General features: G+C 43.6%; 1 protein-coding gene and 1 long non-coding RNA gene across 3 annotated transcripts in view; one reads left to right on the top strand and one right to left on the bottom strand.

The window, feature by feature from the left end:
* Positions 1-5502: 5502 nt before the first annotated feature.
* Positions 5503-24884, top strand: part of SDR42E2 (short chain dehydrogenase/reductase family 42E, member 2) — a 68121-nt gene continuing 48739 nt past the window's right edge. For both annotated transcript variants that reach the window (XM_073591045.1, XM_073591044.1), the window contains exon 1: positions 5503-5928. The gene's annotated coding sequence lies outside the window, so the exon portion shown is untranslated. The remainder of the gene's footprint in view (positions 5929-24884) is intronic.
* LOC141147690 (uncharacterized) lies at positions 9221-10441 on the bottom strand. The gene is made up of 5 exons (XR_012245103.1): positions 10289-10441; positions 10121-10204; positions 9895-9983; positions 9691-9759; positions 9221-9461 (listed from the first exon to the last, which is right to left on the bottom strand). It is a non-coding gene; the product is annotated as an uncharacterized lncRNA (long non-coding RNA).

Here is a 24884-nt window from a genome sequence, read left to right as displayed (position 1 = left end):
CTGATATTTCACCAAATAAAAAAATTTAAAAAAATAAAATCTTTAAAAAATAATACAAATAAAACTACTGACACTGTCCACTGCCCTACTGACACCAATCTCTGTCCTTATGACACCGTCCACTGCTCTACTGACACCATCAGTACATATACACATGCACACACACGCATATGTATTTGAGCTTTGGGGTGCACACCCTAATGCAATAGGCTGCGCACACCTATGGACCCTTCACATATATATACTATATATATGGTTGGCCTTCCTAGTACTTATTTGACTACTTAGATATACACTTTTGTTGCAGCTGCCAATCATGTTGGACATTGAGGGACATCAAAAGTTACACTTTCTGGCTCCCATGTTATACTTGCCCTCCATCTGTCCCTTGAGGGTCTTTGCTGGTTCCTTTCCTTCAGCTCCTGGGACAGACACACCTCGCTGCCACCTGTTGGTTAATTGGCTTTTTAAATGTTGGCTCAATCCATATGTGGGTGTGGGATCTCTTTGTGTAAGGTCCCCCATATCTGCTTTATGGCATTTATCTTCATGTTATATATTTCTCATTGATATTTTTATTCTGTAGATACACTGCATTTACATCTATTCCTGAAGAAACAAGCTTCTAGTTTTATGATGTCTATGTATTACTGTACATCAACAATTCCAAATATATATGTATGTGGCCGTTTGGTATGCTGTGTCTATCACTGCCAAGTGGTTTGGCACCTCTGTTTATGCATCTCTTATACGATGAATGTTTCAAAATGTTTTATTATTATTTATTTTATTTAAAAAAAAAATGTTTTCACTGTCTTTTCACATTTTTTATCAACTTTATTGCTATCACAAGAGATGAACAACATCCCTTTTGATAGCATGGGCAGTGACAGGTACTCTTTACTGAGATATCTGGGGTATTTTAGACCCCAGATCTCTCCCCTGCCCTTAAAAGCATCTGATCAAACCAAGATCAGTTTGATCAGATGCTTTCATAGGACTGGTAACTATCTGTTTACAGTAGACAGAAACTGGAAGTGACAAAATACCAATTTTGGGTTTGTTAGACCATAGAGAAGACTGGGCTCCCAGGTGGAACAGGAGAGCCCAGGAAGCCGGGTGGAAGGCATCAGGAGTGGGGGGACCCCCTTCTGTGTATGTGAAAGCAATCCAGCGGCTTTTTAGCTGCTCTGATTGCTTTTACATTTTTCAGCATCAACAGTTGGAAAAAAACTATAGTGGGTTCATGACTGCACCTGCAGCCATGGCCCTGGTATATCCCCTTCAACCAGAGGGTGTAAGGGTACGTGCTTTTGGGGGAAGGGGTTAAGTTTGGCACATAATAAATTATTGCTTATTATTATTATGTAGTCTTCTATCCAGCCAGAAAGAGGATCTCTTATCTCTTTTTCACATCATTAGCACTGTATCTTTTTTAGTTGTGCTAAATGGAGGTCGTTATTTACAGAACACACTGATTCATCAGAGCAGTCACTTATCTCTTATCTGATGACTGAGTGGAGGTTTTAATCTGAAACATCTCCAAGCCTCAACTCAAGCTGCTGTCCTACCTTTTTATCTTCTCTGGGAATTTTTTGTTTTATATACTGTTTATATACAGTACTGTGCAAATGTTTTAGGCAGGTGTGAAAAAAATGGTGTAAATTAGGAATGCTTTCAGAAATAGAAGTGTTAATAGTTTATTTTTATCAATTAACAAAATAAAAAGTAAATGAACAGAGGAGAAACCCTAATCAAATCAATATTTGGTGTGACCACCTTTTGCCTTAAAAATAGCATAAATTCTTCTAGGTACACTTGCAGTTTTTGAAGGAACATCTTGGAGAACTAACCACGGAAATTTTGTGGATGTAGGCTGCCTCAAATCTTTCTGTCTCTCCATGTAATCCGAGACAGACTCGATGATGTTGAGATCAGGGCTCTCTGGGGATTACATTGGCTGTATGTTTGGGGTCGTTGTCCTGCTGCAGAAAAAATTCGGGGGCAATCACGTGCCTCCATGAGGGTATGGAATGATGGATAAATATCTTTTTTATTTTTTAGCATTGAGGACACCAATGACCCTGACCAAACCTCCAACTCCATTTGCAAAAATGCAGCTCCAATTTGCAAAGATCTTCCACCATGCTTCACTGTTGCCTGCGGACACTCATTATTGTACCACTCTCCAGCCCTTTGTTGAAAAAACTGCCTCCTGCTATGGCCAAATATTTCAAATTTTGACTCATCAGTCCAGAGCACCTGCTGCCTTTTCCCTGCACCCTATTTCCTATGCTTTCATGCAAAGGACTTGGAAAAAAGACTAAGCGACCCAACTATGCATAAAAACATAAGAACCAGGGTGCAACCAAAAATGCAAAGGACGGATGCAAATGTGGACAGAGTGTGAATCCTTGTACACTCGTGTTTTTTTTTTGTCACAAGGGGATAGTTCACTACGAGTTCATAGAGCATGGTACAACAGTCGACATTGTTACTTGGAAATTCTGAAAAGGTTTCCGGAATCCGTTGGAAGGTGAAAAGACCAGAACTTTGGCCTGACAAGTGGATTATCCACCTCAAGAAAGAAAGAAATACAAAAGTGCAGTGCTAACCTCCATTCAATTTGGATTAAAAAAAAAAAAAACTTCTAACGTGCAAAATACAATATCTTTTTAAGCGTGAATCCGGAATTACATAAACATTTTAAAGGTTTAGGGTTGAATGGTTCAACTTTACAACAAAAAAAAAAAAACGCCTATGCAGGTAAGGAGTGTTTGCAGATAAAAACAAACTGTGCAGCTCTGCCTAAAATTGAATAATGCCCTTGCTATAGGCAAAGGCCATTTACCAACCTCTTGAAACCTGACTGAAATACTCCTAGGACATTGCTAGGATGTTGCCAAGTGAGGCCTAGTTATTAGTGCTCACCTCCACCCTCACAGGTGTTGGGTGAAAGGTTTAGTGTAGTATAACACTTTTAGTAGGTAAATACAGTAGTACCTTTTTACATACAGTATATATCTTTACATGAGATTTAAACTAGGGAAAACTGAGAAGAAAAGAGAGATAGAGAGGTTTGGTTCTGATAGAGGAACAGTGCGTTCAAATAAGGGGCAGTTCAGAGCTATGTACTGTAGTACTCTGCAAAAGTCTTAGGCCCTGAAAAATAAAAAAATGCTTTAAAAATTATTTTTGCTTAATAAAGAAACCTCCTATGTAGTGTAATAAACAGAAAATGAGAACAAACTAAGTCACTTTGCCTTTAGGCCGGGTTCACACTGGTACACTACGTCAGCGACTGTGGATCCAACTTCATGTCCGACTTCCATCCAACTTCAGTGAACTGGATCAGACTTTGATCCTGACAATACCAGGCTCTTTGAGTCTGGTATGAATCTTGAAGAGGAACCTTGCCAAAATAGAGATTTAAAAAAACGGTTTAGTGTTCCCCAAGACCATATCAAAGCACCATGTCCCCATTCTGATGGGGACAAGGGCTTCTTCCCGGCAACCCTGGGCGGTTATTGTCTGGGTCTGCGGGCAGGGGGCTTATCGGAATCTGGAAGCACCCTTTCGTCTCGCTGCGTTGATGTCTTCTTCCTCTGGTTCTTCCTCCATTCTTCTCGCTGCACTGATATCTTCTTCCTCTTCCGGTTCTTCCTCTGATTTTCTCCCGATGCTCGCTCCTGCAGTTGTGCGAGCTCCACTCTCTGCAGGTTCTTTCATAGTCATGGGGCGTGGTCATCCAGGGACCGTGCCTCCTTGTGACATCACTGCCTGGGGCATGATGGGGCCGTGACGTGTTCAAATAAGGGCCTGGTATGGATTTTGGGGGGCCCCCACGCTGTTTTTCTTTTGGCGTGGGGTTCCTCTTAAAATCCATACCAGACCAAAGGGTCTGATATGGTCTTGGGGGAACACTACGTCATTTTTTTTTTTAAATGTTGGTGTGGGGTTCCTCTTCAAGATCCTCAGAGCATAAATCGCATGGCAAAGTCTGATCGGTTAAGATGATGATCCAACTTTGATCCCACTTCAGTGATATTGAATGGGCTGATGTAGGACCAAAGTCGGATCAAAGTAGCGCAGGAACCTTTTTCAAAGTTGGACCGACTTGTGTCAGACCAGTTAGGATGGCTCTCATAGGGAATCATTGATTTATACACGTCATGCGACATGTGCTCCCAAAGTCGGAGCATATGTTGTACCAGTGTGAACCCCACCTTAGAGACTTTTCCACAGTTCCACTGCAGACTTTGGTTTGTCTTACTTCCATCTGTTTTAGATTAGCTCATTAAAGGAGAAGTACAGTATAAGCTTGTTTGGCTGTACTTCACCTGTGGATCACAGGAGTGCTGTTCGTTCTGAACTCCTGTGATCCATTTTCAGCAGACAGTGGGCTGAAGCCCGCTGTCAGCTGAAATCACAGATCTGGCCCAGACTGGGAAAAAAAACGCAACCATATGGTCAGGATCCACCCAGATCCCTGGACCGGCACCTGACTCAGCCTCTCAACGAGCCACTGAGAGCCTAAACCAGCCCCATCCACAGCCCAGCACTGCAGTGAGCATCGGGGGCAGAGCAGAGAGACGGTGACTGAGTAGCTGGCTGACTTAGTTAGTGCATTTAATTCTGCTAGTACTCCAAGCACTCCCCTCATCCAGAATAGGAACACACTTTTAGAATCAGAAAATAAAACACAGTTGTAACTTCCCCACATTCAAAAAGTAATTCCATACCCAACATAAAAATTACGTAACCAAAAACAGCACACATACCATAATAAATACAGCTCTCAATCAAGTTATTCCAAAACACCTCTAAGGTTCAAGAACCAAACAAATCAAGGAAAGAAGCTTTTCCTGCTTCTAAGGCAGCAAATACTTATATACCGGCTACCAGAAGGTAGCAATGCATACAGAACATTACCAGAATGCAAAGTATCTTCGCTCTCCGAAGGCACCACCCCTCACCCAATTCCTCAATACTCGGTAGACCCACTGTAATAATCTTCTGTGTTGTTTTTACTAGGGATGAACCGATACCGATACTGGTATCGGTGCCGATACTAGGCATTTTCACGAGTATCGGTACTCGGGAAAATGCTCCGATACCGAAAACCGATACCAGAAGTGATGTCAGTTGGGGGCGGGACACCTCCTCTTCCCCTCCAGCAGTTGGGTTCGGAGCAGTACACACCTTACGGCACCAGGACAAGGGGGGGGGGCGGGAAAATCCACAGCACAGTGGGAACAGGCTGACAGCTGGCCACACCGATACTCCTGCTCCCAGCTGTCTTTTTTTCATTATGCAGCACTGCTGCAATCCTCTCCTGCCTCTGTAAACAAGAAGAAGAGGGTGGGTGATGTCCTGTTCCTGCACAGAGAGACAGAGAGCTAGCTGGATGGCTGGCCGCTATCCAATAACAGAGAGTGGGTGGGTCACCAAGGGCAAGGGGCTGGACAGCATCAGCACGTGTGTTTCTATGTGAGGGAGCTGTGGAATCATCCCTGGAAGCAGAACCAAGTAATGACTGTCTGTCATTATGCATTCCTCTGTAATGAAGCTGCACTCTCTGTGTATCATTACAGAGGAATGAATAATGACAGTCCTTCACGACAATAACAGAGGAGGCTCCATACTTCACCTTCACGACAATAACAGAGGAGGCTCCATACTTCACCTGTAGTAATCTGTCCTTTGAGGCTCTTCTCCACGATCCCCTCTGACACACAGCCCGCACCTTCTAAATCTTGTACTCCAACACGCGTGTATACAGAGTATGTGACTACTGACAGCTGATCAATCATCTCCTGGATACCGGTGTGCTGAATACAGGATCGGGGGTTACGTCCCATCCGGGATAGGAACTCAGCCACCTTTATACTACACGCTTTCTACCCCTCGTGGGGGTGCCAGGAGCTGGTGAGTGGGGACCCTTGAGGGGGATCACAGATATCACTGGATGCTGTGTTGAGCACAAGAGTCACCTTAAATGTCTATGAACATTTATATATACATATATATCTATCTTTTTTGGACACAATTTTTTTGGTGCATTTTTTGCATGATCATTTTTTTATATGATTATTTTTTTGTAATGAACATTGTGCCATTTTTGGAGGTTTATTTTTTGATTTTATTTTTTGATTTTATTTTTTGACCACTTGTATCACTTTTGTGCTATCATACTTGCTGTTTTGCACTCTTTGTCAATTTAGCACTTCACTTTCACAATTGTGGAATCTCATATGTGGTTTGGACTTCCATTGTTTGTTATATATATTTGTTTTATGGTTGTCACTTTATTTCCTGTGGAGATATCTCCATTTCCCAGTGTTGGTGCATTATTGTAGGACCTGTCCTGATTGATGTGGTTGCACCAGGTGCTTCGTTATTGTATTTCCTACATAGTGACACACACATTATACACCTTGTCTATACTAGGGGAGGCACATTTTATTTTATTTATTCATTTTTAAGGTGTAGTATACATATATAAGTCACTCCTTTTTTGTGTTAAAGGTATACACACTTAGTGACACAAACACACAATCCACATTTATTTTATTTTATTCATTCCACCATCTTTAAGTGGGTGGAGCATATCTATACTTGAATGTAGCATCAAACATTCTTGTAGAAACTCAGTTTTCCATCATTATAGGGAGCGCCAACTTTCTCCTTACCTATTACCTGATTAACTGTACTGTATATGTTATATACACACACCAGTCTGTATATGATGTAAGGTATGGTGTCAGTGTACAGACTGGTCTGTACCTAATGCCCTGTACTGTGCCCTCTTAACACCCTGTACTGCGCCATTTTAACACCCTCCTAACGCCCTGTACTGCGCCATCCTAACACCCTCCTAATGCCCTGTACTGCTCCATCCTAACACCCTCCTAACGCCCTGTACTGCGCCATCCTAACACCCTCCTAACGCCCTGTACTGCGCCATCCTAACACCCTCCTAACGCCCTGTACTGCACCATCCTAACACCCTCCTAACGCCCTGTACTGCGAAATCCTAACGCCCTGTACTGTGCCATCCTAACACCCTAACTAACGCCCTGTACTGCGCCATCCTAACACCCTCCTAACGCCCTGTACTGTGCCATCCTAACACCCTCCTAACGCCCTGTACTGCGCCATCCTAACACCCTCCTAACGCCCTGTACTGTGCCATCCTAACACCCTAACGCCCTGTACTACGCCATCCCAACACCCTAACTAACGCCCTGTACTGTGCCATCCTAACACCCTAACTAATGCCCTGTACCACGCCATCCTAACACCCTAACTAACGCCCTGTACTGCGCCATCCTAACACCCTAAATAATGCCCTGTACTGCGCCCTCCTAATGCCCTGTACGGCAACCTCCTAACGCCCTATATTGCACCCTCCTAACGCCCTGTACTGCACCCTCCTAATGCCCTGTACTGCGCCCTCCTAATGCCCTGTACTGCGCCCTCCTAATGCCCTGTACTGCGCTTTCCTAACGCCCTCCTGTACTGCGCCCTCCCTGTGTTGCCTCCTCCTTCCCCCACCAACTGTCACCTCTGCCCCCATGTCTCTCAATGTCCCTCCCATCCTCTTCCCCCAGCAATCACAGCCTTTTTCTTCTCAATTCTCCCACCCCACAATCCCTATTTCACCCCACCCTCAACTACCCTGCCCTCACTTACCCTTCTGCTTCCCACCCTGTCCTCACCCCAGCCTCACCCAACTCCCCAACAACCCCCCTCCCAAACCACCCCCCTATCTACGCGATGGGTATTGGTAATTGGTATCAGCGAGTACTAGCAAAAAATTATCGGTACTCGTAATTGGTGTTAAAAAAGTGGTATCAGTGCAACCCTAGTTTTTACTAACATATGCAAGGCATTTCTGTCATGGACAGTGCATGGTTCTTACCACAGAGAAAAGTGATGTGTTAGCTTACTCTCAATTGCATGTTTATAGAAGCTATAGAGGACCTGCTCTGCAAAACCTGCCCTCCATAGCTTCCTCAAAAAGTACAGTCTCTGATGAACCTGGCCCACCAGAGGGGATATATGCCCTGTCCATGACAGGTCCTACCTAATTATTGTTGCTAGGAAGTGGAACTCCTCTACCCTCTCAACCTCCATCCCATCAGTCACCGCAGGCTCAAAGATAACTTCCCTTACTTTCTTAAAATCAATAAGGCTACCTTCACACTGGGGCGGGCGGGTGCTGGCGGTAAGCAGCGCTATTCGGCCGCTAGCAGGGTGGTTTTAACCCAAAAAAGGGTTAAAACCACCCGCAAAGCGCCGCTGCCCCATTGTTTTCAATGGGAAGGGGCACTTTAGGAGCGGTGAATACACCGCTCCTATAACGCTGCAAAGATGCAGCTTGCAGGACTTTTTTGACCATCCTGCAAGCGCACCGCTCCAGTGTAAAAGCCCTCGGGCTTTCACATTGGAGTGAATTGAGCGGCTCATACAGGGCTCTTTGCAGGCGCTATTTTAAGCGCTATAGCGCCTGCAAAGCGCCTCAGTGTGAAAGTAGCCTAATAGTTTCCTTAGTCTTTGCTACATTTACTGTAAATGTAAGAGCCGGTTCACACAGGGGTGGCTTCAAAGTCGGACGACTTTGATGCCACCCCGTACAGCGCGACTTCGGCGTGACTGGCAAAACGACTTCTGTATAGAAGTCAATGCAAGCCGCTCCGAAGTCACCCCAAAGTAGTACAGGAACCTTTTTCTAAGTCAGAGCGACTGGAGTCGCTTCTATTAGAACGGTTTCATTGTACAGTATGGAGCGCAACTTGTTAGGCGGCTAAGTCACCTGACAAGTCCCCCCTGTGCGAACCTGGGTCTAAGTTGTTCTCTCTGCACCCATTAACTAGATTTTCAATATCTTGGCGATATGCAGACTCGTTGCTGCCCCTTATTTTTTCCACTACATTGGTGTCGTCTGCAAATTTTAACACAGAGTTCACCTCAAAACAGAAGCAAGAAACACATTAATAGGTGTATAAAGTCAACATGGCTGAACACACATCCTTGTGGCTCCCTTGTACTAAGGGACAGCACCAATGGGTAACAATCTCCAACCTTTACCCTCTGCTTCCCATCAGCCAGGAAATCCAAGAACCAGTTACATAACGTTTGGCTCAATCCCAAAGACAATGAGCAGAAAGAGGATTGAGGGATTATCACGGTGCCAGCAAATAAATGAAATACCATATAAAATAACAATAGTTTATTCACATATAATTAAAAAAAGGTTTATGAACATACATATCAAGGATGTGAACAATACAAAAAATGCACATAAGGGTAAAAAGCCAACTGAGCTAATGTATCACACAGACCCGCCTAGGGCGTGATGGCAGGTCATGTGAGCAGGTATGTGAAGTCCTACATGTTTCGCCTAAATAGGCTTCCTCAGGGACAGTTGGTGATACCTGTGCTCTTATCTTGGAGTTCTATAACGAAAAGTGACAACAATCAAAAAGTACAGTCACAACAATTATAGTTACATAGTATTATGAAAATGATAAAATACCATGTGGCTGTCATGCATTGCCGTGAATCATCCCATAACAGTTTCACCGGTGGTAAGGCCCCGTCTGCCAAGCATCCCAGAACCCACCCAGCATTATCCCACAAAGCACACCCAAAACCACCCAAACAAGCTATGTAAAAATTACCTACCAAAGGGTACCCAGTGGGCAGGCGTGGGGACCCCAAGGAGGATACAAGGGCTACAGACACAGTAGGAGGCTGCAGGGGGCAAAAAAGGACATGTAAAAGGACATTTCCAATATAAATGAAGGGATTATAGTCTAGTGCCCAAACAGTTTTGGATACAAAAGCCAACAATATATAGGGCCAACATAGCCTCAATGAAATACTTACTATTTGTGCAATTTAATGGGGAAAGGGAAAGGAACAGGGCACCCAGTATGCTGGATTGTTTAAAACAGGAATGGCAGATGAGAATCACTCTAAATAAGAAGTAAAAAAATATAGAAAAGAGAAGGCAGCAATCAGAAAGATAATTACATAGCTAGGTTTCAAGAAACATTTTCTACATAGCTCTTGTTGCAAAGCCTGTATATATGCCCAGGAATGGCTGACTCACCAAGGAATCCAATCCTACTGTTAAACTAGTGAAGAGCCAATGGAACAGGAAATGGTAAAGACAGTTTGGTCACAAACCGTTGCTCTGCAAAAAGGCAAAACGAAGCAATGTGATGATAAAGCACAAAGGAAGATCCAAGGGAATCGCATCTCTAGGAAAATGACATACCTTGTTGCATTCAACATAAACAAGGGTGCCCTGCGAACGCCAGCAAAGGAATGGCCGGGTTCACCGGCCTTTTAAGCCCCCCACACACGTCCGGCGTCTGACGTCGCCGAGGCGTGTGAGCGGACGAAAGTCGCCACTGCACATGCGCCCAGCCTTGACCTAGTATGCCTACAAGGTCCAGGGGGCTGTGCGAGAGAGTCTGACGCTGCCGTGTATGTTAAAAGCAGCGCAGATCACAGTGGGCGGCCAGCCTGTCATTAGACAGAGCCGCCAAACACCAGAGGATACAAAGGTGGTAAAGGATCCTCTCTGAACAGTGGCTAAGGGCGGGCGAATGCTGATAAGAACAGCATCGCCCTTGGGTGTCCATACAGCCAAGGTGTCTATAGTAGCTCAAGATCGCCACAATGATGGTTCAAAACACACACGCCCACGGCAACACCCCAATAATAGGCAAATGTAAGGGGCTTAAGGAATGTGCCCCAAGGACACACAGGGGAGCACAAGAGACCATGAGAGAAGGGCCAATGATCCGGCAATGTAAAGGGAAAGAAACAGGACCGCACAGGGGGTTTGTATGCCCCACGTGCCCCCACACACCTTTGGGGGAACGGGGGGCATCCCCGTCGATCATGCAATAAGCCAGGCACGACAGCCACAGAGCAAGAATACACATTAATCAAAATATGAATCAAAATATGAAAGCTTCAAAAAGAACATAGTGATTCAAATATAGAGTCCACATACATATTTTAATACATGAGAAATAAGTAAATAGTAATTAATAAGATAGGTCAATGAAAAAGAAAAAAATGAAAACCATAGAGGAAATGTATTTAGGGGCCCGGATACATGATATGACTAAATGTTGGGGAAGGAAGTTTATGGGAGATGCCATCACAAAATACTAATATAGATATGAATATGTTTCATCCACATTATAAAAATGTTTTGAAGCTTATGTACTCATTTAACCCCAGAAACTTTGTTGCTTCAAGGGTGTGTATCCACTTGGTTTCAAGTTGGAGTAATTTTTGATCAATGTCCCCCCCCTGATGTGTGGGGGGATATGCTCCAAAGCAGTGAAACTGATCATCTGGGGGTTATAATTGTGACTCTGTGCCACATGTCTATTGATGGCGGTAGATGTGGTACGTTTGTAAATGGGTTTTATGTGGTCCCTGATTCGTATACAGAAGGGTCGTTTAGTTTTTCCGACATAAAAACATCCACATCGGCATGTGGCTAGATACACTACTCCTATGGTTTGGCATGTAATTGTGTATTTAATTTTGTGGGTATGACAGTTGGAAAGCGGCATCTCTCGCGAGTCATATATAAATTCGCATATGTCACAGTTTCCACATGGAAAAGTGCCAAAGGTATTCAAAGCCAACGTTGATTTTGGGGAGTGATGGCTAGTTATTAGACGATCTTTCAATGACGATGAACGTCTAAAGGTAATGTCCGGAAGAGGTTTAATATATTTCTTAATTGTGGTGTCAGCTGTAAGTAATGGCCAAAATCTGTTAAGAATATCTTACTTGTTTATGGTCTTTGGAGAATTGAGTGATAAGGCGGACTGGTTGAACAGTCTCTCGATTCCTAGTGGAAAAAATTAGTTTTTTTCGGTCAAGTTTTTTGACCCTGTTAAAGGAACGTTTAAGCAGAGTGTGGCTATATCCCCTATTTTTGAGTCTAAAATAGAGGCCCTGCGAAGCTTTGAAAAAATCAGTCTCGTGTTTGCAATTACGTTTTATGTGAAGATATTGACTGAAGGGAATGCTATTTAATAATGGTTTAGGGTGTGCACTTCCTGCATGGAGGATAGTGTTTCCAGACGATTCCTTACGATAAAGTGCTGAAAAGAGTTTACCATCAGAATCCACATGGATTTCCAAATCCAAAAATGTAATCATAGTTTGGCTACATTCCATAGTGAAATTCAGATTATATGTATTGTTGGCTAGAAGATTAACAAAAAGGGATAATTCTTCCCGAGTGCCAGACCAGAAAAACAACACGTCGTCTATATATCTGTGCCAGGATATAACATGGCGCAGTAAGTGGGTTAGATCCGGGTTGGCAAAAAGCTCCCTTTAAATAAATAGTGCACAATATACTGCTGCGACTAAGCTTAAATCCAGGAATAAAAAATGCATACATGTGAATAAAATAGATAAATAATTATGGTGCTAATACATGTGTTAAAATTGCCAAAATAAATCTTCAAATTGGTGATGTGACGGTGAATATAAATAAAATAATAATGACACTCTGAGTACAATGTCCAGGCAGAGATAAATAGTGGGGGAAAGTAAAAATAATTAAACAGTTCCTTCCCTTAATCCAGATTGATTGACTCACTGGGTTAGATCATTTGTATCAGGATATTTAGTTTTTCTTGCATCCCACTTTAGCCATAATACTGCTGGGAGGTTTCCCATAGAGAAACAGCTGCTGTTAACCTTTAGGATCCTTGAAAAAGTCACGTGTCAGTGATGCAACGCGTGGGAGGAGCTTAGGACGTTCAGTGCTGCAATACACCTGAAGGTTAACAGCAGCTGTTTCTCTATGGGAAACCTCGTCCACAGCGGCTGACTGCAATCTGCATATTTGAATGCTTCTAATAGACCGGGAGTTTGTGAGTGTATCTCTTGTCCCTGTTTTGCTTATGTACTATCTAGTAAGTTCACTGCACAATGATCTATTTTTTCTTTGCTTGCTTTGCATAAAACCTTTATCCTGAGAGCCGAATCACCAGCAGTATTATGGCTAAAGTGGGATGCAAGAAAAACTAAATATCCTGATACAAATGATCTAACCCAGTGAGTCAATCAATCTGGATTAAGGGAAGGAACTGTTTAATTATTTTTACTTTCCCCCACTATTTATCTCTGCCTGGACATTGTACTCAGAGTGTCATTATTATTTTATTTATATTCACCGTCACATCACCAATTTGAAGATTTATTTTGGCAATTTTAACACATGTATTAGCACCATAATTATATATCTATTTTATTCACATGTATGCATTTTTTATTCCTGGATTTAAGCTTAGTCGCAGCAGCATATTGTGCACTATTTATTTAAAGCGCATCAATTTTATACTTAGTACTATTTGTTTGGTTATCTGATCACCCTATATTGATAGCAGCTTTAATTTACTGATTTTATCATAGCACTAACTATATTGGTATATATATATTTTTAAGCACAATTTATTTATATCACACATATCTATCCACATCAGCGCTTGGTTTTTATTAATTTTTTTTAAAAAGCTCCCTTTCCCACTCCCCCAGGTACAGGTTGGCGTAGGATGGGGCACACTTGGTGCCCATGGCCACGCCCCGGAACCTGGAGGAAGTGGGAAGAGCCAAACAAAAAATCATTCCGTGTTAAAATAAATCGAAGGAGATCAGTAACAAAATGGCCATATGCTTCTAATTTGGGACCTCTTTCTTGCAATAAGTTGGAGACCACCTCAATGCCCTTATTGTGGGGAATGGCATTATATAGACTCTCCACGTCTAGAGCAACCAGCCAATTGTAAATCTTCCAGAATACGGAGGAGGTGTAATGTATCCTTGACATAAGAGGGAAGTGATATAACATGTGGATTTAAGTAGTTATCTACGAGTGCACTTGCATTTTCAGTAAGGCATTGGCACCCTGATACAATAGGGCGGCCAGGTGGAGATACAAGAGATTTATGTAATTTTGGCAACGCGTAAAACGTTGGTATTTTAGGATCTTTGACGTTCAAATCCCAAAGAGTTCATCTTAGACAAGTTTCACTGGCAAAATTGTAATGAATGCTGACCTAAAATAAAAAATAAAAACATGTGGGCATACCTATTCTTGCTATCCAAATGAGACAACACACAATGCAAGGCCAATGCAATGGCATCCTCCATAGATCTATTTTCCCTAAAAGTGAATATGCTGATTTAAGGTTAGTTTCTCAAAGCATTTCATTGTAATGGGAATCAGGGCCACAGGGTGATAATAATTAGGCAGGAAATAATGGACTTCATTGAGATTGGAACAATTATTGATGATTGCAAGCAAGAAGGCACCACCCCCTGCTCTAAGATGTCTGCAACAACATCTGCCAATAGAAGGGCACATGCAGATTTCTGCTTGTTTACCCTTGACAAACCCAAACGCAGAGACTTTAGGAGGCATACCCCCAGATAGCTCAGGGAACCTAGTAATAATATCAATTGTAGCCAACTCCCGGGGGCCCCGTGGCCTAATGGTGACCTCCAGGGTTAGGGACAGCTGACATCCTTCTTTGTAGAGTGTAATGAGTGTACTCTTGTAATGCAAAATGTTTCTTCAGGTTCAGTTTTCTCATGAACTTCTGAAGATCAATATACGCTTCAAATTTATCCATTGTTTTAGCTGGTGCGAACTTCAGGCCCAGGTCTAAAACGCTCATTTCCTCCTCTGAGAATTGGGCATTGCTTAGGTTGTATATTCCTTCTCCTAATACTCTTGTCGCCTTTTTCTTCTTCCCTCCTCTCTTTCCTCTTGTCTATTTCCTCTTTCCATATTTCTTTGTGTATATCCCATCTCTCTTTCTTGAATACTGGTCCAACCATTCCTCGTGTCTTTCTCTTGTCTTTTGTGTATGAGTGTCAGGGATATGGCCATAGGAGAACTGGCAATAGTGCCAGTACTGGTAATGGTCGCTTCCGGCACATGCGCACTAGTGCAAGAAGTGCGAACGGGCGCACGTAGATTCGCAACGGTTCTAACATGCAAACACACATGCGCAGAAGTGCCAATTGGCAAACACACAACGTGACAGATGCGGCCACTTACTGGCCTATAGAAGACTGCTACTGAACCCTTCACATTGCTGGATTGTCATCAGCCTTCCTGTGTTCCTGAGCCTCTGTGCATATTCTACTTGGATTTCCTGTTGTGACCCAGCTTGCTCCTGACCTGTCTAATCTGCTCTTCTGGTTTGACCCCCTGGCTTGATTTACCGACTTGCTGCTCTCTCCAGTGTCTGATCCCGGCTTGCATCACGGTCTTTGCTACAGCTATCTGTTCCTGCCTGCCTTCCAGTACCTGACCTTTGGCTTGACTCCATTCCTGCAACCTGCCTCTTCCTCCTGTCGGATCTACTGTATTTGACCCCTGGCCTGGCTTCCACTCCCGCCCCTTGCACACACCTTGCCAAGTAATACTGAGGATTCCTAAAGACTTTGGCCCAGCTGTGACCACCAGCTCTTCTCTCCTGAATCCATCTGGCAACCTGTGCACTACACCTTCTGTACCCAACTTCAGGGGTGTACTGCACTCAGCCGCAAGGGGAGCCCTCTCAGTATTTCGGGCCTCCAACCAGGTACTTGACAGGAAGATATCCGCGGTGCCCTACGGGCCTCAATTGGATATTGATTTAAACTGTTTCGTATCAAACTTTTAAACACAACTATTCCCCTAAGACAGCAGTCTTAAGTAGCGTAATATATTTCAGGTAAAGTAAATGGCTAAGTCAGAGCATATTGCCATCGTCCCTAATTTCATCTTCTTTGTAAAAAAGGAGTAGACCTCTGTGATGACATAAGTGTCGCAAAATAGGGGCAGTGACTATATGCGGATAGTTATTGTTATACACATGAAATATACCATAAGGGATGTACAATCTAACAGTTGTGGGGTTAGGAAAGGTATACAAAACTAATAAAATGAAACGCCTATCACTGAATACTCTTCCCTTGTAATATATCAATTGCATAGAGTAACAGATTAAAGTTCTTTTTCTCTTTTCCGTACCACTGTAATACTTATCCCACAGTCCTTTTATTATATTATACATACATATATGGTTTTATATCATTATTTATATATATGTTTTACTTGTATGTTTACTGGATAATATCTGGATTGCAACAGAAAGCGGAACTGCAGTGGGTTATTTTCAAATCAAATCACTGGAGGCGGACAAATTGGGAACGACATTGGATGGATGGAGACTAGCCCAGGTATAGAGAACATGGTTGAAATACAAAAGGAGAAGGTTAGTAGTGGCAGGAAACTCATGCTAAGGGTATATAACAGAAACCTGTGTAACCAGTCCTTTTGAATCTTTAAATCCGCACCTTTTAAGGGTGGACACTGCAGACCGCTTGCTATAACTAGACGTGAGGTGCACCAAGATGGCACCGCTTCAGACGATGACCTATGATGAAATGCGTAAGGCGGAGCTTAGTACGCACTCACGTCACTTGCAGTTGCGAAGTTCCAGCCCGTGGATCGCACGCTGTTCCGGAGCTTACGGTTCACAACCAGGATATGCCAGTTATACTTGAAAGTTTTTGCTTTTAATTTTTTTTTTTAAATAAACTACCATTCGGATTTACGCTATGAGTGCCGTCTTTTTCGTCTATGAGGATATCCCACAGTTAAATGTAGAGGTGATTACGGCAAATCCAGTTCATCTGAGGAGGTGAGCCCCTGGAGGGACTGAGACGTCCTGAATACCCCAGTGTCTGCTGAGCCAAGGAGGAGGTGATCGGTCTGGGAGCTGCCTTAACACTCGCTACATGCGGTTTACCCCTGCAGGGGTGCAGGAATCTGGTGAGTGGGGAACTAAAGGGGGAGCACGAATGTCACCTGATTTATTACACATCTGCGGTCAAATTTAGTCACAAACTATTTTGGAAAGCACAAAAGTCACTGGAAATTTCATTAAGATTAGACTTCACAATTTGAATACTTAACGGAAAAATATTTTTCACTGGACTTTCATATGTATTATCATTACCTTTATCTTTACCATTTCTTGGGTCCGTTTTTATAAAAAAGTTTTATGTCTGTAATGTGGTTATGACTAAGGCCTTATAGGCTGAAACACGTCAGCTGACTTCATCTGCATTTGTTCACTGTGGCTATTCAATAAAATGAAGACATTTTAAGAGCAACAACTGGAGTGTGGATCATTTTTTCTACATTACTCTACTCAGCCAGCAACTGTGGATCGAGTACCTGGGAGCTCTGCTATCTATGTGGTGTATGGGTAGTAGCACTGACTTTTCTGTTTATGCATATTCAAAGTTATCACGTATGACTAGGAATTAAGCACTTTTGTTAAAATCAGATAGTAAAGCTGATCGGATAAGGGCATCAATATAGCTCAATACACGTATACTAATCACATAAGTATAATATATATAATCAAGGAACACAAATTAACACATTTTACTTATATTTTCTTATATAAATCACAAGAAATATTAATTGATACATCACTATTTACTTTTTGGTTAAATCCCTCACTGGGAGTAGTAATCTATTGGGAAGACCACTCTTCAGGTGACGGAAGTGAATAATGCCCACCTGTTGCACACTCACCTGGGAAGAGTGATTCAGTGTGGTGGATCACTCTTCAGGTGACGGGCAGCGCCATTAACCCTATATCTACAACATTTTTTATATGCGTAACTGTTAGGCGGTTGAAGGGAGAAGAGGTAGAAGACAGGGAGAGAGTATAACTAATAAGGTGGTGATCAAAGTTTGGGAGAGGACTGTTGGAGAGGTTGCAGTGTGTAGGAGCCTGTATCCATTGCTTCAGGTCAAGAGATGAGGTTTGACTGAGAAGTTTAGAAGCAGTAGTAGCATTAGCATTAACAGTGATGTTAAAGTTGCCGAGAATGATTGTGGGATTTCGCAAGAGAGAAAGTAGGGTAGCCAGGCAGAGAAGTCATCAAGGAAGGTTGATACCGGTCCAGGTAGCCGGTAGATGACAGCAATTCTTAGAGAAACAGTAGAAAATAGACTACAATGTCCCTCAAAAGAGGAGAGTGTCAGAGAGGGACGTGGGTGAAGTACCTGATAGGTGCTGCATGGGGCTAGAAGAATTCCCTTTCCACCTCCCTTCCGTCCACTTGGTCTGGGGGAGTGAGTCCAGAGAAGGCCACCATGAGAGAGGGAAGCAGGAGAAGTAGTATCGGAATCATGAAGCCAGGTTTCAGTAATGGCAAGTAGGTTAAAGGAATTTGTCATAAAGAGGTCGTGGAGGGAGGTGAGTTTGTTACAGACAGAACGGACGTTCCAGAGGGCACAGGAGAAGGGGAGGCTGGTTTTGGGAAGAAGAGGAATGGATACTAAATTCTGAGGGTTGTGGCTGCTGCCAGAGGGTTTAGGGAGATGGGAGCATTAGGCAAAGCCAAATGGAGTTCCAGGGTTTGGGGATATGTCACCAGAGGTTAGGAGAAGCAGGAGGGTGAGGGAGGGAAGTAATGTGGGAGTGTGATTTATATGAAGGGACATACCTCAGAGTCCTGGAGGTTTTATCAGTATATGGCTGTAGAAATAGCAAGAGTTGGTAGGAGCAGTAGTAGGGAGAGGACAGAAGGCAGAGTGATATGTATAAGCAGTGGGGTGGAGAAGAGGGGTGAAGGTAGGAGAGTTTGAGAAGAGAGGACACAACTGCCAGCAGGAGTGGTAGAGAGTGTATGTTACAGATTGGAAAAAGAGTTGAATAGAGAGACAGAGTCACCTGCAGCCTGTTTGGTGCTTTTCAGTGTAGTTTTCTGTGTATGTTTGCTTTGTGCAATTGTTGAAGTGCAGAGCTTGAAGTGCATATCACTTGTATAAAGAATTACTTAGAGAAAGAAGCCCCGCAACGTGCTCCCCCAGCAATGTGCTGACCCCTTAAGGGTGCTTTAACGTTATACTGTTATATGGGTGGGGGTGGAAGTTTGTTAATTAATCATGAGTGAATATAAGGATGCCTAACAATCAAAGCGGACCTTTCACTTCTAAAGTCAGACTAACAAGGGGCCAGAGTTATAAAGATAAGATCAGCACATAAAACTTAGGTAAGACACTACAGAGCAACAAAAACATAATGATAATGCACACAGGACAACAGATGGAGAATGCCACATACCAAAAGCACAGATACATAGAGTAAACCAGGGGGGGCCCATCCATTAAGGGCCCATGGCCACTGCCCCCCCTATCCATGTGTCCAGCCCCTTACATGAATTCCAATCGGGGGATTTTTTTTTGAAGCACCTGATTAAATCCAGAGGCTCTAACAAGCTTATAAATAGGGTGGGCTCGGGGCGCAGAGAATGCGAACCGGGCCCACCCAGGTGTGTTACAATATCAAATGAATATTCGCTATTGAAACACTGATCTTCCTCCTGGCCAATCAGGAAGCGGGTCTTGAGACCCGTCACGCTATTGGCTGAAAGAACAGCCGATCCTATTGGATCCCTAGGAGGAGAGGAGGAAACGCACGGTGGAAGCAAGGAGGAGCGGACACATGAGCCGCTGCCCACTGCCCGATTCCCGCCACCTAAATGGGGTAAGTGCCAGACCGACCTGCAGACAACAAGCGGGTGGGGGGTGAGGTGCCGCCGGCCACTGGGTTGTTTGCCACCCCCCCCCAAAAAAAAAAAAAACTACCAGCCACCACTGGAATAAACAGATTCCAGTTAAAGGTGGATGATGTGGTTCAGCTGACATATGCCAAAAGCACAGATACATAGAGAGGGTAAACAGATTCCAGTTAAAGGTGGATGATGTGGTTCAGTTGAGTGGGTTATATCTCACCTTCAGGTGCTGGACACTGGTGTAATCAATTAGACAGGAAGTTTTCTCCCTATATAACCCCTCCCCTACAGGGAATACCTCAGTTTTTTCGCCAGTGTCTAAGGTGTCGGTCGCGGTTAATGAGTGCTCCTAGATGGCCTGAACAGGGTCAGGGAGTTACGCTATCGGATCCATTCAAAGAGCCAAAACAAAAGCGAAAGTGGATGGTACCTGATGCCTGATGCCTGATGCCTCAATACCAAAGAACGAGGTTTTGCCTGTAATGCTTCTCTTAGGAGAGCTGGGCCCTGAGACATTGCCTTGATCACATTGCTATACCACAGGTTTGCTCTGGCAGGGTGCTATACACGGCCCAAGGCAGTGGACCCTACGTACAGAGGGGACCCCGTCCTTGAAGGTCTGGCATGACTCCAACCCGTTGTGATGGGTGAAGATTGGGTCGCTGTGATATTCCAGCAGTACCCTGCAGCGAGGAATGGTGAGCCTGCATTTGTTTGCAGTGTCTCTATTAAGAGAGTGATCTGACCGTCTGCTTCCCGGTGGTCACTGGGAGCAGTGTGCTGTTCTATCATGCTTGTACTCTGGCTCAGGCAGGCTGCTGTTTTTTCCCCAGCCACTAGAGGGTGCAGATTTGCTTCTAACCTATTGTTTTTTAGGCAGGAAGAAGGGCAGCCATTGCCATGTGCTGACGGGTCGGACGGCCTTGGAGACAGAACAGTGGGCCGTGAGTGCCAGCTTGGGAACAGGTAGAGACAAGTCATGATTACATGCTGCATATTTTCTGCCTATCCATGGGGAATGTACAAGCTGGAAGTAGTAGATACACCCCTATATACACAGCCGTTCACTTTAAAAGTGTCGTTTTCTGCTTGTGGGCATGAACAGCATAATACAGGTGCTTACAGTTTTGGAATGCATGTTGTTATATTATATGTTTGAGCATAGTGCATATGTGCTTGGTATCCTACAGGTATAAGTATAGGACCAACTGCAGTTGAGCAGGTGCTTGCTTGCTAAAAATCGCACAGTTGCTAAATACACACAGATGCTGATATGCTTAGTTGCTAAAATCACACAGTTGCTAATATGCACAGTTGCTAGTACGCACAGATGCCGATATGCACAGTTGCTAAAATCGCACAGTGCTAGTACGCACAGATGCTGATATGTACAGTTGCTAAAATCGCACTGTTGCTAGTACGCACAGATGCTGATATGTACAGTTGCTAAAATCACACAGTTGCTAGTACGCACAGATGCTAAAATCACACAGTTGCTAGTACGCACAGATGCTGATATGTACAGTTGCTGAAATCGCACAAGTTGCTAACATACACAGATGTTGAATTGCACAGTCGCTAAGGTCGCACAGTTGCTTAAAAAGCACAGATGCTGAAATGCACAGTGCTAGATAGCACAGTTGCTGCTAAAACGCACAGGTGCTGCTTAAACAAACAGGTTGCATAAAGATACATGGTCATGTGTGTACAAAATGCTTGTTTGCATATGTTTGTGTTTAAGGAAAAAAAAAAAAAAAAAAAAAAATATATATATATATATATATATATATATATATATATATAACACTTAAAACATACTTAATTCTTTGATCACGTAAGAATGCGTGATCGCATAAGTTGATAGGATCGCTTAAAGATACACGGTCACATAAAGATGCATGTTTGTTTGTATAGATATGCATCATTGTTTTCTTTTCTCCTAGTCGCATGGTCACGCAGAAAAGCTTGATCGCATAAAGATGCTTGACCATCAGGCTAGAAAACCTCCACAGGATCTTCATGCAGATGCATGCTTACAAGCTAACCAAATGTACAACTGCTGGGATGCACAGTTGCTGGTGCGCATTGTTGCTAACGTACAAACAGTTAAATCGCATGATTGCGGAGATGCACGTTGCCGGAGGATAACTTCCTCTTTACTAGTCCACATGTTTGCATAGAATACATGAGTTTCTAATGTACATCATGTAGGTAACACAAGTAACTGAACATGTTCTTGTTGATCGCATAAAGATACATGTTTTATGTTGGTATGGATTTACATGTGTTTTACATAGTCGCATGAGGACACTGGGTCACGTTAAAGTGCTTGTTTACACAGAAATGTCTAAAATCGCATAAAAATGCTTGATCGCACAAGAGTCCTTGGTCACAAGGGTACTTGTTCGCACAGTAGTGCTTATAATGCATAAAGTGTTTGATCTAATAAAAATGCAGAATCACATAAGGATGCATGATCGCCTAAAGTTGCATGATCGCCTAGATTGGCATGGTTGCATAACAAGGCATGTTAATTTAAATTTTCCTTAAATACATGTCTGCATGGATACATGTTGTGTAATGTTGCATAACACTTTCATAAAGCACATGCTTGCTTACAAGATGCCTGTTCCATAGCACACATGTTATATGTATGCGTGTATACAGCGCACACTTTTCTTGTTCTTGCCTAAAACATATTTGTATGAATTCGTGCTTCCATGAATGCACGCTTCCATAGAGGCATATGGCGTTAATACTTGCCTCATACACATATGGGCCATTTGCATATGTGTTTATTTGCATGGGCTACAGAGGTTGTCTGCGCTTCACAGGGGAACAGTACCTCTTCCGGTTGGTGGTCTGGCCCCTCGGGTTAGCCACCATGCCCAGGGTATAGCAGTAATGGCATACCGGGGCAATCTGCTGCTAAGATCAGTCAGTAGCATGGCTGGACCTAGGTGGTCAAGTATCTGGAACTCCTGGGTTGGGATCCCAGTCTAAAGGTACTTTCTTATGGTCGGTAAGGAGCTTGGAGTGTTTGGGACTCAGCCCAGAAAGGGGTCAAGGCAAGGAAGAGTTCCTTACATTTACCTTTGCTAATGTGCTAGGGAAGATGGCTTTATTCAAAGCGGTTCCCTATGCTCAGTTTTGTTCAAGGCTGCTATAAACATTATTCTGTCTGCCTGGAACAAGTAGATCCTAACCTAGGCATTATCCAAAGGGTCTGGTCCCGGGAATACGCCGGAATCTCAGCAAGATGGCAGAAGGGAAGTTCCTTCACGCTGATTACCTGGGAGGTGGTGGCTACGAAGGCTGGCCTCTAGGGATGGAGACCAGTCCTGAAGGAGACCACTGCCCAGGGGAAGTGGTCAAACTCAGAGAGCCTTGACTGTCAACATTCTAGAGCTTCTGATGGCACGTCTGGCTTAATGGCCTAGGCGTTTAGATTACAGGATTGTTCTGTCAAGGTACAATCCGACAATGCCACATCAGTAATTTACTTCAGTTACCAAGGAGGCACTAGAAGCCACGCAGCCAGAGGGAAGGCCATGTTCTGGTTTGGGCAGAGGAGCTTGTACCTTGCCTATCGACAATCTTCATATCAAATGGAGAATTGACAGGCGGCTCTCTGGAGCCGTCAACAATTGTTTCCGGGAGAATGGCCTCTGCACCCCGACTTTTTCCTGCCCAGATAAGATTTTGGGCGTCCAGGTTCAACAAGAAGTTAGACAGCTTTGTGTCAAGGGCTAGGGATCCACTCGCATATGGGAGAGATGCATTAGTGAACCAGTGGAATCGTTTTTTTCACTGATTCAAACGTTCTCCCCAGTTCAGCTGCGAAGCCGGTAATACTGCTAGCCCAGCATGGCCCAGAAGATCCTGGTATGTAGAGATTGTAAGGTTGGCAGTAGCGAAACCGTGGACTCTTCCATCAAGTCCAGACTTTCTTTCACAAAGGGCCGGTATTCCATCCGACCTTACAATCGCTAAATTTAACGGTCTGTCTATTAAAGCCCACATGTTAAAGAATCTGAGCTTTCAGGTTCAGTGGTAACTGCCCTGATTTAATGCAAGAAAGCGGGCCTCTAGGACCATTTATTATAGGGTCTGGAGAGCCTGTTTCCTGGTGTGAAACCAAAATATGGCATCCTCTGAGGTATGTCATAGGTAGAATTCTTGCCTTCCTACAGTTGGGGGTAAAAATGAAGCTAGCCTTGAATACCATCAAGGGTCAGATCTCGGCCTTTGTCATTGTTTTTCAAAGGCCGCTTGCTTCGCATTCTTTGATCCGTGCCTTTTTTATACAAGGGACAACGCGTATAAATCCGCCAGTTGTGCTGTAGGGTTGAGTCTAGTTTTGTCGGCGTATAAGGACAGCTCCTTGGGCCGATGCATCATATTCCTTTTGATCCTCCTAACAGGGGAATAGGTGTTCTCCGTTGCGGTAGCCTCCGCAAGAGTTTCAGTGTTGGCAGCTTTCTTTGTATAGTGCCATACTTAATTATTCTTAAGGATAGGGTGATGTTAAATCCTCACCCAGCCTTTTTCCTTTTTCCTAAAAGGATCTAGCTGTCCTTTGAATCAACACGTTTCTTGCCTTCCTTTTTACCAGAACCTTGTTCTGCGGAAGGAAAGTTATTATTTCCTCTCCAATATAGTAAGAGCGGTTAAAGGTATATCTGAATGTTTCAAGATACGGGAATCTGACATTGTTGTGCTACCAGAGGACCCTAAGAGTGGGCAGGCAGCATTCAAATCAGCTATTAAAATGGTTGCACTCCCTCGTTGTAGTGAGAGCAGTCAAGGCCTATCTGAAGCGACTGCTCAGATACGGAAAACTAATGTTTGTGGCGCTACCTGGAGATCCCAGGATAGGGCAGATAGCATCTAAATCAACTGTTGTTTTAATGCAGATTGATCAAGTTATTATTCAGGCTTGTGGTTTGAAGAAAATGTTTTCTTCTTAGACCGCACTTTACCAGGGCAGTAAGCGCTTCATGGGTGGTGCGTTACCAAGCCTTTATGACTCAGATTTACAAGGCTGCCACTTGGTCGTCTATACATACGTTCACTAATTTCTATCAGGTGAATGTAAGACGGCAAGAGGATGCCGCTTTTGGCGCAGTGTACTGCAGGCAGCAGTATAGGTCCTCACGTCTGATGGCGGTCTGCGTTTGTGTGTCTCCCTCCCCTCAGTAGGCATTGCTTTAGGACATCCCACTTAGTAA

Source organism: Aquarana catesbeiana, linkage group LG06, assembly GCF_042186555.1.
Source record: "Aquarana catesbeiana isolate 2022-GZ linkage group LG06, ASM4218655v1, whole genome shotgun sequence".
NCBI lineage: Eukaryota > Metazoa > Chordata > Amphibia > Anura > Ranidae > Aquarana > Aquarana catesbeiana.
Note: the sequence above shows the minus strand (reverse complement) of the source record. Positions and strands in the feature narration are given on the sequence as shown.